Genomic DNA, 13,345 nt, shown 5'->3' with positions numbered 1-13,345 from the left:
ATTCCCTTCTACAATCTCAACTCACTTATTCTCCCCATCTCAGTCCCATATCTGTCTCCTACCTCCTTTAGTGACCCTCTCGTGCTTCTGCCCCGTCCTCCTTCCTTTCTTCCTCTCCCTCCTTGTGGCCTTACTTCCTGCTGGCACACTACCCCGTATCACCACCTTACTGCCCTCCTCGGCCTACTACATAGCCTGCATTCACCTACCCTCCCCTCTTGCTATCACCGCTCCTTTGTCCTTGCGCCGGTGTCTATACCGCCTAATTTTGAAATTCCCGCCGCTACCCTCTGCCTCGTGTGGTGTCCAATTCATGCCCGATTTGCCGATCCGGCGCTCCTTGGCCACCTTTCGGGGCCTCCAGCCTTGGCTGTTCTGGGTGCTGACGTCATCTACTTGCGACGACGGGGTCCGTCCACGCGCCACCTCCAAGATGGCATCGCTCCTTCCGGATCCACCTTAGGAAGCGCTTCCGGGCCGCCGCCATTTTGTTTCCTGCGTCTCACCAGAGCGGAGGTATGGGCGCCTGCTCCTACTTCCCGCTCTTCACTCTCTTCCGGCTCCTGTGCCTCATCGTGGGTTCCCGCCATCTCAGGTACCTTCGCCATCTTGGGGGGGGTTTGCAGGAAGGATAGGCCTATTGTTTATTTGATTGTGATTTTTTTGTTTTTTTTGTTTTTTTTTCTCCCGATTGGTGCCATCCTTGGCCCTGTGTGTTAGGAGGTAGACTTCGGGTGTTCGGTGTCCACGTCTCTCCCTTTGGGGGCGGGGGGCCTATCTTTGGCGTTGAGCCACTGGGACCTGGGGACAACTTTTCAGCAGCTTATTTGAATGTAACCACTGCCGCAACTTTAACTTTTGGATGTCTTCCCTTCATTCCTTTCCTCTCTGCGCCCTGGGAGACTTAGTGTTCTGCTCCCATATGGGTTCTGGGAGTGGGCTCATTGGATCAGAGACCGTAGGGGCATCACCCAGGCCCAACTTGTGAAGGAAGGCTGCCCCCTCTTCTAACCTCCTTCATTGTGACTGCCTTGCCTCCCCTCGCCACAAGAAGGCCGAAGGGGAAGGTCCACCTGTATCTGACCCCCTTCTCTCGTAGGACTTTCGTGATCGGTAGCAGGGATCTGCGGCGGGCCAGTGTCACCGGGGATAAGTCCTGGAAGATTGACAGCCTCGTGCCCTCGTATTCCACGACAGGTAAGGGTCTAGTTTTATGTAGGACAGCTTCTTTTGTTCTGTAGTGGTGCATCCGGAACACAATGTCCCTGGGCTGCTCATTTTGGAGCGGTTTAGCTCTCAGGGCCCGATGGCACCGATCCAGCGCCAGGTAGTCTTTAGGGGTGTCTGGTAATAGAGTCTCCAGCCATTTTGTTATATATTCTTCACAGTCCAGGATAGCTTCAGGGACTCCTCTAATCCGGAGATTATTGTGCCTGTCCCTATTCTCCGAGTCCTCTTGGCGCTCCCGTAGTTCATTCACCTGGTCCTGGAGATCCATGAGTTTCCAATCATGCCTTTTAATTGTTCTGGTCGAGTGATCCATTTTGGTCTCTAATGTACTTGTCCTCTTCCCCAGTCCGGTCACCTCTTTCTTAAAATCTTTAATCTCCGCCTGGAATAAAGTCTTTAAATCTGAATAGAGTTTGTCAAAGTCACCTTGCCTTGCTGGTCGCAGCGCCGGTTGTCCTGCTTATCTTCCTTGCAGTCCGGCTCTGTTTCAGACCCGGCGTTTGAATTAGGTGCCATTTCTGCTCCCGCTCCGCTCATCCTGGCGCGGCCGAAGTACTCCGGCCACCCTTTCTTTTTTGACAACTTAGGGCCTTTCCTGGACATCTCGGGGTGATGTGTGCTTTATTTGGGGTAAATGGCAGTGGTTTGGGGATTGTGTTAGGCTTCAGCTCGTGTTTTCTGTAAAGCGAGGCACAGAGCTCCTAACCTATGCGACCATGTCTCTCGCCGTCGCGCATGCGCCTCCGAAAAGTATATATTTTTAACTTTTACAGTTTTTTTTAATTTTTTTACATGTGTTTTTTTTAATGTCCATTTAATGCCCCTGAATTTATGTATGTCCCTATGGGTATACATACATATATACATACATACATACATACAGGGACACTGAATGGTTGTATTGTATTTTATTTTTTGATGTAATGTTATTGTTTTTTATGCTCATTTACTGCCTGTGTATGCTATGTATAGCTTTACGGCTAGACATACATGGATAATAAATGATTGCTTAGCAAATGTTTATTTATGTTCTTTTAATGTATTTAAAATGTATTTAGCAGCTTTCTTTCTACATTGGTGTGTGTAATTTAATTTGTATTTACTTACATGTAATTTTTAATGGTCGTTTTAATGGTCGTTGCAGTAGTTTATTTCAGGGCCTTGCATTGTAATATTGGCTTATTTTTGGTAGTTAGATTTTGTATGATGGTGCCGTGTGAGGCGTGTGGGTAGTTGTATCTATCACATAGAGTTATAATATATTATAGAGCATAAAATATGTTACAGTAAAGGCCTTTCTATTTTACATTGTGTGTGTTCATTGTTTGGGTCCTGTGAGGGGTTCCTCCCACTACGTTGGGATCCCTCTCAGGTGGAGGCGCTGCACCAAGGTTATAAGTATATCATCCCAGGCTCCCCATGGTGGAGGCTTAGGACCCTGTGAGCCAACAGGTAAAGGGCAGCATCAGTAGCCATCTTGTTTAGGGGGAAACAGGGCTACATTATTATGACATAGGGTGGTTCACAGTGTTTTGGCTTTGCTGTGACTGCTCTATGAGCTCTGTCCACTTGTAAGGAATCTTGTTCTACTTCAGGCACAGAGTGAGTAGAAATAGTTTAAGTGCATCAACTATTTCCGGTATGCACCTTAATCTCAGGTTGTTGCATCTAGATATCATTTTCCAAATCTTTGCTTTTATCTTGCAACTCAAGTATTCTTTTTTGCATATTTTCCATTTCTTATTGCATTATGTCTTGTGCTTCTGCTTCTTTTTTTTTTTTAATGAATCAATGCATTTCCCAATTGAGTAAATCTCTAGGTTGACCTTTTTTAGGGATTTTTTAATTGTGCTAAGAATACAGCCTCAATATTTGCAAATAGTGCTGCCACTTTGCTTGTCTTAATACTCACTTGGAATATGTAGCTCAAGCACTAAAGGGAGCATCTGCTGCTGCTGCTGCTGTTGTTGTTGTTGCAGTATTTGCTACTACTGCTCGCAGCATCTTCCTCCTAGGCTGGGGCCTACGGCCTTCCTTTGATTAACTGGGCTACATCTCCCTGCACTCTATTTTTTTGCTTATTTTTGGCATTCTTGTAGAGAGAGGGGCTTCTGATGCAGAATTCTTGCTGTTAGAATCTATGATGGGATCTGGTTGGGGGTGATTTATGTCTGTTTAGTGCAGCCATGCACAGAGCTGAAAAGATTACAGATATGTTACACATGCAGCCTCAAGAGTGACAATTTTAGCATATAATGGATGGATTTATATGCTGTGGTTGGTGCTGTACTTGTGAGCACCAAAGGTCACATTGCAAAAAATTAACAGTGGCACTCACAATTCTATAAAACATGATCTTATCTATTGTAAATAAACAGCATTCCAAATATGTTTTTTTTTTAACTTTCTAAAAGGCACTGGCATAATTTTCATCTTGGTATCAGGGAGTCTTCCTAAAAATTACTCAGAGTTGGCAACTATGGAAAACATACATTAAAAAATAAAACTGAACATTAAAAGTGAATCCTGAGAAGGCATACACAGCATCAGAATGCATATATTTCTCCTAGAACTTTTTATCAGACAAATAAAATATATGTAGCCAGGTTCCCCGGTCCTCCGGTGTTTCCACCTTACCTCTGATGTCACGAGGGAGGTGCGGGTAGCGGCGGGATCGCCAGCGGCTCCCTCTGCAGGGAGCTGCCATCTTGTGCAAGGTTGCTCATGTGCAGGGCGAGCCGAGAGTCGCGGCGGCCATTACAAGGGTCGCGCATGCGCAGGGAAGCATTGTGGCGGCCATTGAGGTAGCGGATGTGGCGCCAATAGAAAAAAGGTTCCGCGGGGACTACAACTCCCAGCAGCCCCCAGGGCTGAGAGTCGCATGCAGCCAGATAGTCAATAGGGCTCTAGGATTTTCCTGCTAAAGGATATAGTCATTAGACAGAGCCCACACTAGTCAGTTGGAGCTGGGAAGCAGATAGGGGAGGTTGTGTAGGTGCAGGGTCTGTGACCCTCTGCACTAGGCCATAGACCCCCTATGCCCAAGCTAGGTCCCAACTCACCCTAAGATTGTGGCTGCTTTAAGGAAGGCCCTGTAGTTAGGGACCCTGTCCTTTAGTGGTAAACCAGTTTATGGCCACAGCAGCTTCAGTGACATCTTTCTACACACAGTCTGGGACCAGACTGCAAGAGAGAGAGAGAGCGACCATCACCGTGGCGGTCACTCCAGTGAGAGGCGTTCCATTCGGCGGAGGATATTGTTGGACCGCCGGTTCCCCTACTTCTCTTTGTTAGCGCGCCCGGGTGTGGACACACCGGCAGGTACCATTCACCAAACGTGCACCAAAATACTGTACAGTAAGGCGCTGATCACGTCTAGAGGGGTGGGCATCTTCTGGGGACACTCAGTGGGTGAGATGACCAAGGGACTTCTCTGGTACTGTGGACACGGCGGGGGGGTACACGGTGGTGGGAAAACGCACTGCATGGCGAGGTATAGCTGCAACCATTAGTGTTGCTATTTCCTTTATGTGGTCTACGGTTATTTGTCACAGTAAAGTTTATTGTTATAATCTTTGAGCTGTTATTATTGGTTCCTGCTCGGGGTTATCTCATCCAATTGGGATCTCGTGCAGGTGGAGGCACTGCCACTCAGTATATTGGTTACCCAAGGCTCCCATTAGCGGAGGCTCAGATCCCTGTGAGCTGACAGGTAACGCCAGCACTAGTAGACCTTTCACACTAGAGGGAAAGAGGGCTACATATAGCTATCACCATATCTTGAACATGAAAAGAAGATACTGACAAGTAATCAGAATATCCTTTTGAAACAGTGATTGTTGGAAGGTGGCAAGTGCGACGTGAAATAAATATCATTGGCATCCTTCATAAATCTGGTTGCAAAATAAACGAATATCCTGCCAAAATCTGTTGCTGCATTATTAACGCTGAATGAGAGACACTTTTTCAATACCATTTCATCAAATATAAATTTTGACTTCACAGCAAGTTTCAGTTGCAGTGCCATCTTCCCCTGATGTTAGAAACATGTAATAAAAATGGTTAGGTACCATATATTCTCTATTGAAATCTAAAATCTTAATAAATACAACATTCACATTTTCCTTACCTGCACCATTCTAAATGGTTCAATATGGCATATTTTCACCAAGTAATTTACAAACAATACTATATAATCATTGCATTGTTTTAATTTGTGCTGTCCTATTTTTGGGAAATTGCTGACTAATGAAAGTGTCACAGTAGCTAGTGATAGGTTATAATAATACACACCCAAATATCTGGGTTGAATTGAACACTACTTAGATATAATAAATATAGTTTATTCCTTAAAGAAGGTGAACACACAAGATATAAAAATAACAGGCAAAATATAGACACTTACTCAGGAATGGGGATGATGAAGTAATCAGGAAACAGGATTAGCAATTCATCAGGCATCAAATAGTTGATAGCAAGTGGATCATCAGGAAGCGCATACCATGTGGGAACATATAAAAGAAAATACTTTTGGTGCAATATTGTGCAAACAGTGGTGGAGTAAAGTTGCTAGCACAGAATGTATACACAGAATATTCACAAACGTGAGGTGGGATGAAGGCACATAAAGGTATCTTTAAGAGCTGGTGTCAATCTGTGGAGTATGGTGTTGCCAGAATAGTGTGGTTCCCAGCTGACCTTAGGACAGGAAAACACTGGACATAGCGTAGACCGTATAACAATTTAATAAAAGAAGTAGTTAAAATCCAATCTACTCACATGTTGAAAAATTAAAAACAGCATTTTAGATCTCAATGATCTCTGCAAATAGCGCTCGATGCTGCCACCGGATGGGGCCTCTCTCTCGGGTCTCCCTCCTTCTCTGCTGTGCGTGTCACGAGTGCGTATCAGCAACCGGAAGTGACGTCATCGGCATCCGAGGGTTCCGGTTGATAGAGACAGCGTCACTCTACGCGTTTCACCATTCTTGGCGTCCTCCTGAATTAACTGAATTAACATTAACCCTTTCCCTCCCGCATGAATCCCAGTGTATGTGTTGGGTCAAACACTGGAAAGGGAACAATACACATTTATAGGGGAATATACATTAGGGTACCGAAGCAGTCCAGTTAACCCTTGCTTGCCACGTGAGAGCAGGGTTTGGCCAAATGGGGTGTAACCCCTTTAATACCGGGCCAAACCCCCTCTCCCATGACAGAAAGATTGACTTAAACAATGGTGCAGGATGGTCTGCTGTAGATTTTATAAGTTAATTCCTGTATGTTGTAACAATGACTGGGTATCTTTAACTTCACCATCAGTTTTTGTTTTTTTTCTCAAGTACATCATTAGTTGAGGGTTTTGGAAACTGTATTGTTTTTTGTGGGTTTAAAGAATTCATACGCTTTTTATGACCATCATTACATTATCACTGTGGAGTTGTATGGTATACGGTATCTCTTTTGGTGGTCACATTTTATTATCTTTAAACAAGTGAGGCACTTACTGTATATGAGCAAGGGTTGTAAGTATAGATAGGAAAATTATTCACTCATTTACACATTTGCCACAAATTTGCCTGTTCCTTACGGCCACGGATATTCACTGCTCAGTCTCAAAAATGTGGAATCAAATTCAAATGCATATACATTCAAATTCTTAGTCAAATTTGTTAAGGTACAAATAGGGATGCATTCTCAGGTATAAGCTATTGTGTCCTTGGAATTGGCTTCGGCTTTGTGGGGGTTACTTACTTGGTGGCTGCCTCTGATGCTACTGTGCTGCTGTAGTACTAGACTAGTGCTGTGCTGTTGGCTTAGATATTTATTATATACTATTATTTTATTTACTTAATACAACTAGTAACATTTAATGTGACTAGAATGGCCCCTGTCTGTGTCCATTCCCTGGGCTGGTTCTTTGGCTGAGCTCTACTGTTCTGTCTTTCTCTATTTCCTACAGTATAATATAGCAGATAATAATCATTATCATCATAATAATAACAACAATACAGTCAATTAATTTCAAGGAGGTTTTAAAATTATATATATTTTGTTTTTGCACCCAGTGTGCCAGTGCAAGCCAGGTTACTAATCCAATCACTGCCAGAATGCCAGTTCCACAACAACAAAGCAGCATATCTAGGCCGTACAAACACCTCACTTTTATATTTCTCTCTACTCTCTCTTGTATCTCACACTCACTCTCTCTAAAATATTTGTGTGTGTGTGTGTGTGTGTGTGTGTGTGTGTGTGTGTGTGTGTGTGTGTGTGTGTGTGTGTGTGTGTGTGTGTGTGTGTGTATACACAGTTAGGTCCGGAAATAATTGGAAACTGACACAATTTTCATCATTTTGTCTCTGTACGCCATCACAATGGATTTGAAATAAAACAACCGAGATGCAATAGAAGTGCAGACTTTCAGCTTTAATTCAAGGGGTTGAACAAAAATATTGTATGAAACGTTTAGGAATTTGAACCATTTTAATACACAGTCCCCTTATTTCAGGGGCTCAAATGTAATTGGACAACTTAACACAATCATAAATAAATTGTTCATTTTTAATACTTTGTCGAGAATCCTTTGCAGGCAATGACTGCTTGAAGTCTGGAACGCATGGACATCACCAAACGCTGGGTTTCCTCTTTTGTGATGCTTTGCCAGGCCTTTACTGAAGCTGTCTTCAGTTGTTGTTTGTTCGTGGGTCTTTCTGCCTTAAGTTTTTTCTTCAGCAAGTGAAATGTATGTTCGATCGAGTTGAGATTAGGTGATGGATGCTGCAATTGCAGAATATTCCACTACTTTGCCTTAAAAACTCCTGGGTTGCTTTCGCATTACTGTATGTTTTGGGTCATTGTCCATCTGTAAAGTGAAGTGCCGCCCAATCAAGTTTGCTGAATTTGGCTGAATATGAGCAGACAATATATCCCTATACACTTCAGAATTCATCCGGCTGCTTCTATCTTCTGTCACATCATCAATAAACACTAGTGACCCAGTGCCATTGTAAGCCATGCATGCCCATGCTATCACACTGCCTCTACCGTATTTTACAGATGATGTGGTATGCTTCGTATCATGAGCCGTTCCAAGCCTTCTCCATACCTTTTATTCCCATCATTCTGGTACAGGTTGATCTTAGTTTCATCTGTCCAAAGAATGCTGTTCCAGAACTGGGCTGGCTTTTTTAGATATTGTTTGGCAAAGTCTAATCTGACCTTTCTATTCTTGAGGTTTATGAATGGTTTGCACCTTGTGGTAAACCCTCTGTATTTGCTCTTGTGAATTCTTCTCTTTATGGTCGACTTGGATAATGATATGCCTACCTCCTGGAGAGTGTTCTTCACTTGGCTGGATGTTGTGTAGGGGTTTTTCTTTGGAAAGGATCTACAATCATACGCCACTGTTGTCTTCCATAGACGTCCAGGCCTTTTTGTGTTGGAGAGCCCACCCGTGCATTCTTTTTTTCTCAGAATGTACCAAACTGTTGATTTGGCCACTACTAATGTTCCTGCTATCTCTCTGGTGGATTTTATTTATTTTTTTGCAGCCTAAGGATGCCCTGTTTCACTTGCATTGAGAGCTCCTTTGACCGCATGTTGTTTGTTCACAGCAACAGCTTCCAAATGTGAATGCCTCACCTGGAATCAACTCCAGACCTTTTACCTGTTAATTGATGATGAAATAACGAAGGAATAGACCACACCTGTCCATGAAACAGCTTTTGAGTCAATTGTCCAATTACTTTTGGTCCCTTGCAAAAGATGGTGCTACATATTAAAGAGATGTAATTCCTAAACCCTTCCTCCAATTTAGATGTGAATATCCTCAAATCAAAGCTGATAGACAGCACTTTAAGCTCATGTTCATTATTTAACTGTAACTTGAATTTATTTTGGTACATAGCCGAAATAACAAAACTTTTATCAGTGTCCAATTATTTCCGTATCTATATCTATCTATCTATCTATCTATCTATCTATCTATCTATCTATCTATCTATCTATCTATCTATCTATCTATCTATCTCTATATCTATATCTATATCTATATCTATATATATATATATATATATATATATATATATAAACAGAACAAAAAAGCAGTGCCTAGTGAGGGTGTGAATGTGTGAGTGTAATATAATGAATTATATGTGTTTAAAGAAATATATACTAAGTGCCTATCCTAATATTTGACAAGTGAATATTGTATATCCAATATATATGTGTGAAAATAGTGATAAGTGACACCAAAAAACGATCAATAAAAATAATATATACAATATATAAAGAATGAATAAAAAAGAGGGTAAAAACCAGTCCTCAAATGGATAATCCAATGATGAAAAATAGAAATAGGTGTTGGGGGTTTCCGGCTGATCTCAGAGGATTAACCATATCCGAATGGAATCTGCAGAAAAGAGAGAGGAGAGAGCGCACGCCCCATAGTATAAAACCGTAAATTTATTGAGGGGAAGGGGGGGGGGGTAAAAAATGCACTCACAAGGGTACAAGTTTTAAAAGCATATTGTGATCATAATCACCACCATCCGGTAACTTCAACTGGTGCTGTGGAAGACCCTCGGTCCCGAGATTGCATAAACCACACAGTTGGCAAGATTTCCTGGGCAGTTGGATGATTAGGAGACGAATTCCAAAGATCCCAAAGGAAAGCAGCCTTGCTTGCAAGTCTCTGTGGTGTCCAGCGCTCGAGTGAATTTCCTGCTGCGCTCCGTGATGACGTAATGTCCGTGCGTCTACGTGATGACGCTCCCTGACGCGTTTCGTCACACACGGGTGACTTTTTCAAAGGGTAGTGGGGCAGAGTAGAATGTCCGCGTATATATACCCTAATAGTTACATAATGCTCCCTACAAACAGCTGATTATGATCGTAAAGGTAATTGAAGCCTGAGTGGCTTCAAATGGTACTTGAAGATATTAGATTGAGAGAGACACACACATATTTTTGCTATAGGAACTGATATAATCTGTCTACACTCTAAGAAGCATGCAAAGCTAATTATATCATGGATTCAATACTCAGTAAACATAACAGTAGACACAATACAGCAATATTAAAGTTTTCAAACGATACCCATATATCATAAAAGATCTTGAAGCTAACAATGAATAATACTAAATATGGAATTATATATGTAATACCAATTGTTTCCGAAAGTTAATTAGTACCAATTGATATTGGACATAGTAGAGCAAACAACAAAATTCTCCTAAAAATATCATTTGTACCATAGAACATGCCCAGAATGAAATTAAAAATATATTTCTTTTAAGTACTGTATGGCTTTATGCCTGTAAACTTCAATAGATACAATGCACTCTAAAATCCCTATAGAATATTGAATGTATATGCACATGGTTGCTATAATTATATAAACCGAGGAAAAAACACACACATATTAGTAAAGGAAGTGGGTAATACAAACATAATATCTATATAGAGATTGTCTCCCATACAGACACAATGTATGATCTGAAATTTAAATGTGGTTAGATATAAATTAATGTTTATAAACCTTAGGGTCCTTTGTAATTATTATAGTTGAATGAAATTGTTATATTCATATTATTTATTATTAAATAATTGAATTTATGAATAATGTTAGTGATACAGGCCCTAACGTGAACAAGTTGTATATATTCATTATAATTTCAAATTGTATGAGAAAGATAATTCTATAAATCACTGTATAGGACAAATGATTTCAAGGAACCCAAATGTATGTGAAATTTATATGAAATGAAACGTATATATATATATGTACAGGCATACCCCGGTTTAAGGACACTCACTTTAAGTACACTCGCGAGTAAGTACAAATCGCTCAATAGGCAAACGGCAGCTCACGCATGCGCCTGTCAGCACGTCCTGAACAGCAATACCGGCTCCCTACCTGTACCGAAGCTGTGCGCAAGCAGGGAGACTATAGAGCCTGTTACAAATGCATTATTTACATCAGTTATGCATGTATATGACGATTGTCGTACAGTACATGCATCAATAAGTGGAAAAAAGGTAGTGCTTCACTTTAAGTACATTTTCGCTTTACATACATGCTCCGGTCCCATTGCGTACGTTAATGCGGGGTATGCCTGTATATGAAAAATATATAACTAGAATTGATATTTAGATGAATGAACATTACTGAAAGAACAAGGATGGATCTAGGTGAGATCCAGACAAAAAGATGGCAGAGGATACAGAGGATACTGTACTATATATTTTTAATTTCATTCTGGGCATGTTCTATGGTACAAATGGTATTTTTAGGAGAATTTTGTTGTTTGCTCTACTATGTCCAATATCAATTGGTACTAATTAACTTTCGGAAACAATTGGTATTACATATATAATTCCATATTTAGTATTATTCATGGTTATCTTCAAGATCTTTTATGATATATGGGTATCGTTTGAAAACTTTAATATTGCGGTATTGTGTCTACTGTTATGTTTACTGAGTATTGAATACATGATATAATTAGCTTTGCATGCTTCTTAGAGTGTAGACAGATTATATCAGTTCCTATAGCAAAAATATGTGTGTGTCTCTCTCAATCTAATATCTTCAAGTACCATTTGAAGCCACTCAGGCTTCAATTACCTTTATGATCATAATCAGCTGTTTGTAGGGAGCATTATGTAACTATTAGGGTATATATACGCGGACATTCTATTCTGCCCCACTACCCTTTGAAAAAGTCACCCGTGTGTGACAAAACGCGTCAGGGAGTGTCATCACATAGACGCACGGACATTACGTCATCACGGAGCGCAGCAGGAAATTCACTCGAGCGCCGGACACCACAGAGACTTGCAAGCAAGGCTGCTTTCCTTTGGGATCTTTGGAATTCGTCTCCTAATCATCCAACTGCCCAGGAAATCTTGCCAACTGTGTGGTTTATGCAATCTCGGGACCGAGGGTCTTCCACAGCACCAGTTGAAGTTACCGGATGGTGGTGATTATGATCACAATATGCTTTTAAAACTTGTACCCTTGTGAGTGCATTTTTTACCCCCCCCCTCCCCCTTCCCCTCAATAAATTTACGGTTTTATACTATGGGGCGTGTGCTCTCTCCTCTCTCTTTTCTGCATATATATATATATATATATATATATATATATATATAAAGAGGCGGGTGCCACATGGCATAAATCAGTGTTGACATTTATTATCAAAATTAGCACACTCACAAGTGTAGCAAGTTTCCGCGCATTTAAGAGATAATATTTCTCATAAGGCGGTACTTATCTGAGGCAAACTTCCATAGTCCCAATGGAGGATTGTCACCCTGCTCTACAATCCGGGGTCCGAGTCTCAAATAGCAGGTACATGCCATCCCTAGTCGTCCTTGAAAAGGTAAAACAGAAGTTTCTATCCAAAACAGATGGTGAGTATACCACTAATGATTGCGTTTGTGTCTCCATAACAGCCTCTGTAGAGGTGTGATGATGTAACAAGCAAACATCTGGGTCTCAGTGCTTTTCATCACATGCAAAGTGACTTCATCAGGGTTGGAGGAGTGTAGTGCCCATCAAGTTTATATAGCATATAATTAGTCCAGAACAGCAAAATAATGTATTTAGTGATGGGAATCACCTAACAACCTACTAATGGATGTAGCACAATGGAAAAAGCAGTGCCAGACAAATACACAAATACATAATTAAAAATACATACAATAAATTCAGCATAGAAGGATCATCCAGGTAAGGAAGAGAAATGGAGCACAGCCGTGCAAGCAAGGAGTGAGTTCAGGGCCAAAAGATCACATGAAAAACTTCTTTATTGATGAGACAACATGGTGCAGACAAGTAAAAGATTCCTCTTACGCGTTTCACACCACACGAGGTGCTTCGTCAGAGAGTATACAGCATTTGCATGTGCGTCCCCTCTTATTGCCATTTACTCGATACCGGAAGTGACGTATCGGAGTGTATGGGTCCAGTCATCGTCTGGTGAAGGAGATAGACTTCACAAAATGCTTGGGCTACGGGTAGAGAAGGAGGACAAAAAGTGTCCTATGTTAGTGAGGGAGGGCTCATAAACTCATTACCTCCTTCTTCCCGGAAGTGACGTATCGGAATGTAC

Source organism: Ascaphus truei, chromosome 3, assembly GCF_040206685.1.
Source record: "Ascaphus truei isolate aAscTru1 chromosome 3, aAscTru1.hap1, whole genome shotgun sequence".
In the NCBI taxonomy this organism is placed as follows: domain Eukaryota; kingdom Metazoa; phylum Chordata; class Amphibia; order Anura; family Ascaphidae; genus Ascaphus; species Ascaphus truei.
This window is presented reverse-complemented; position numbering follows the sequence as displayed.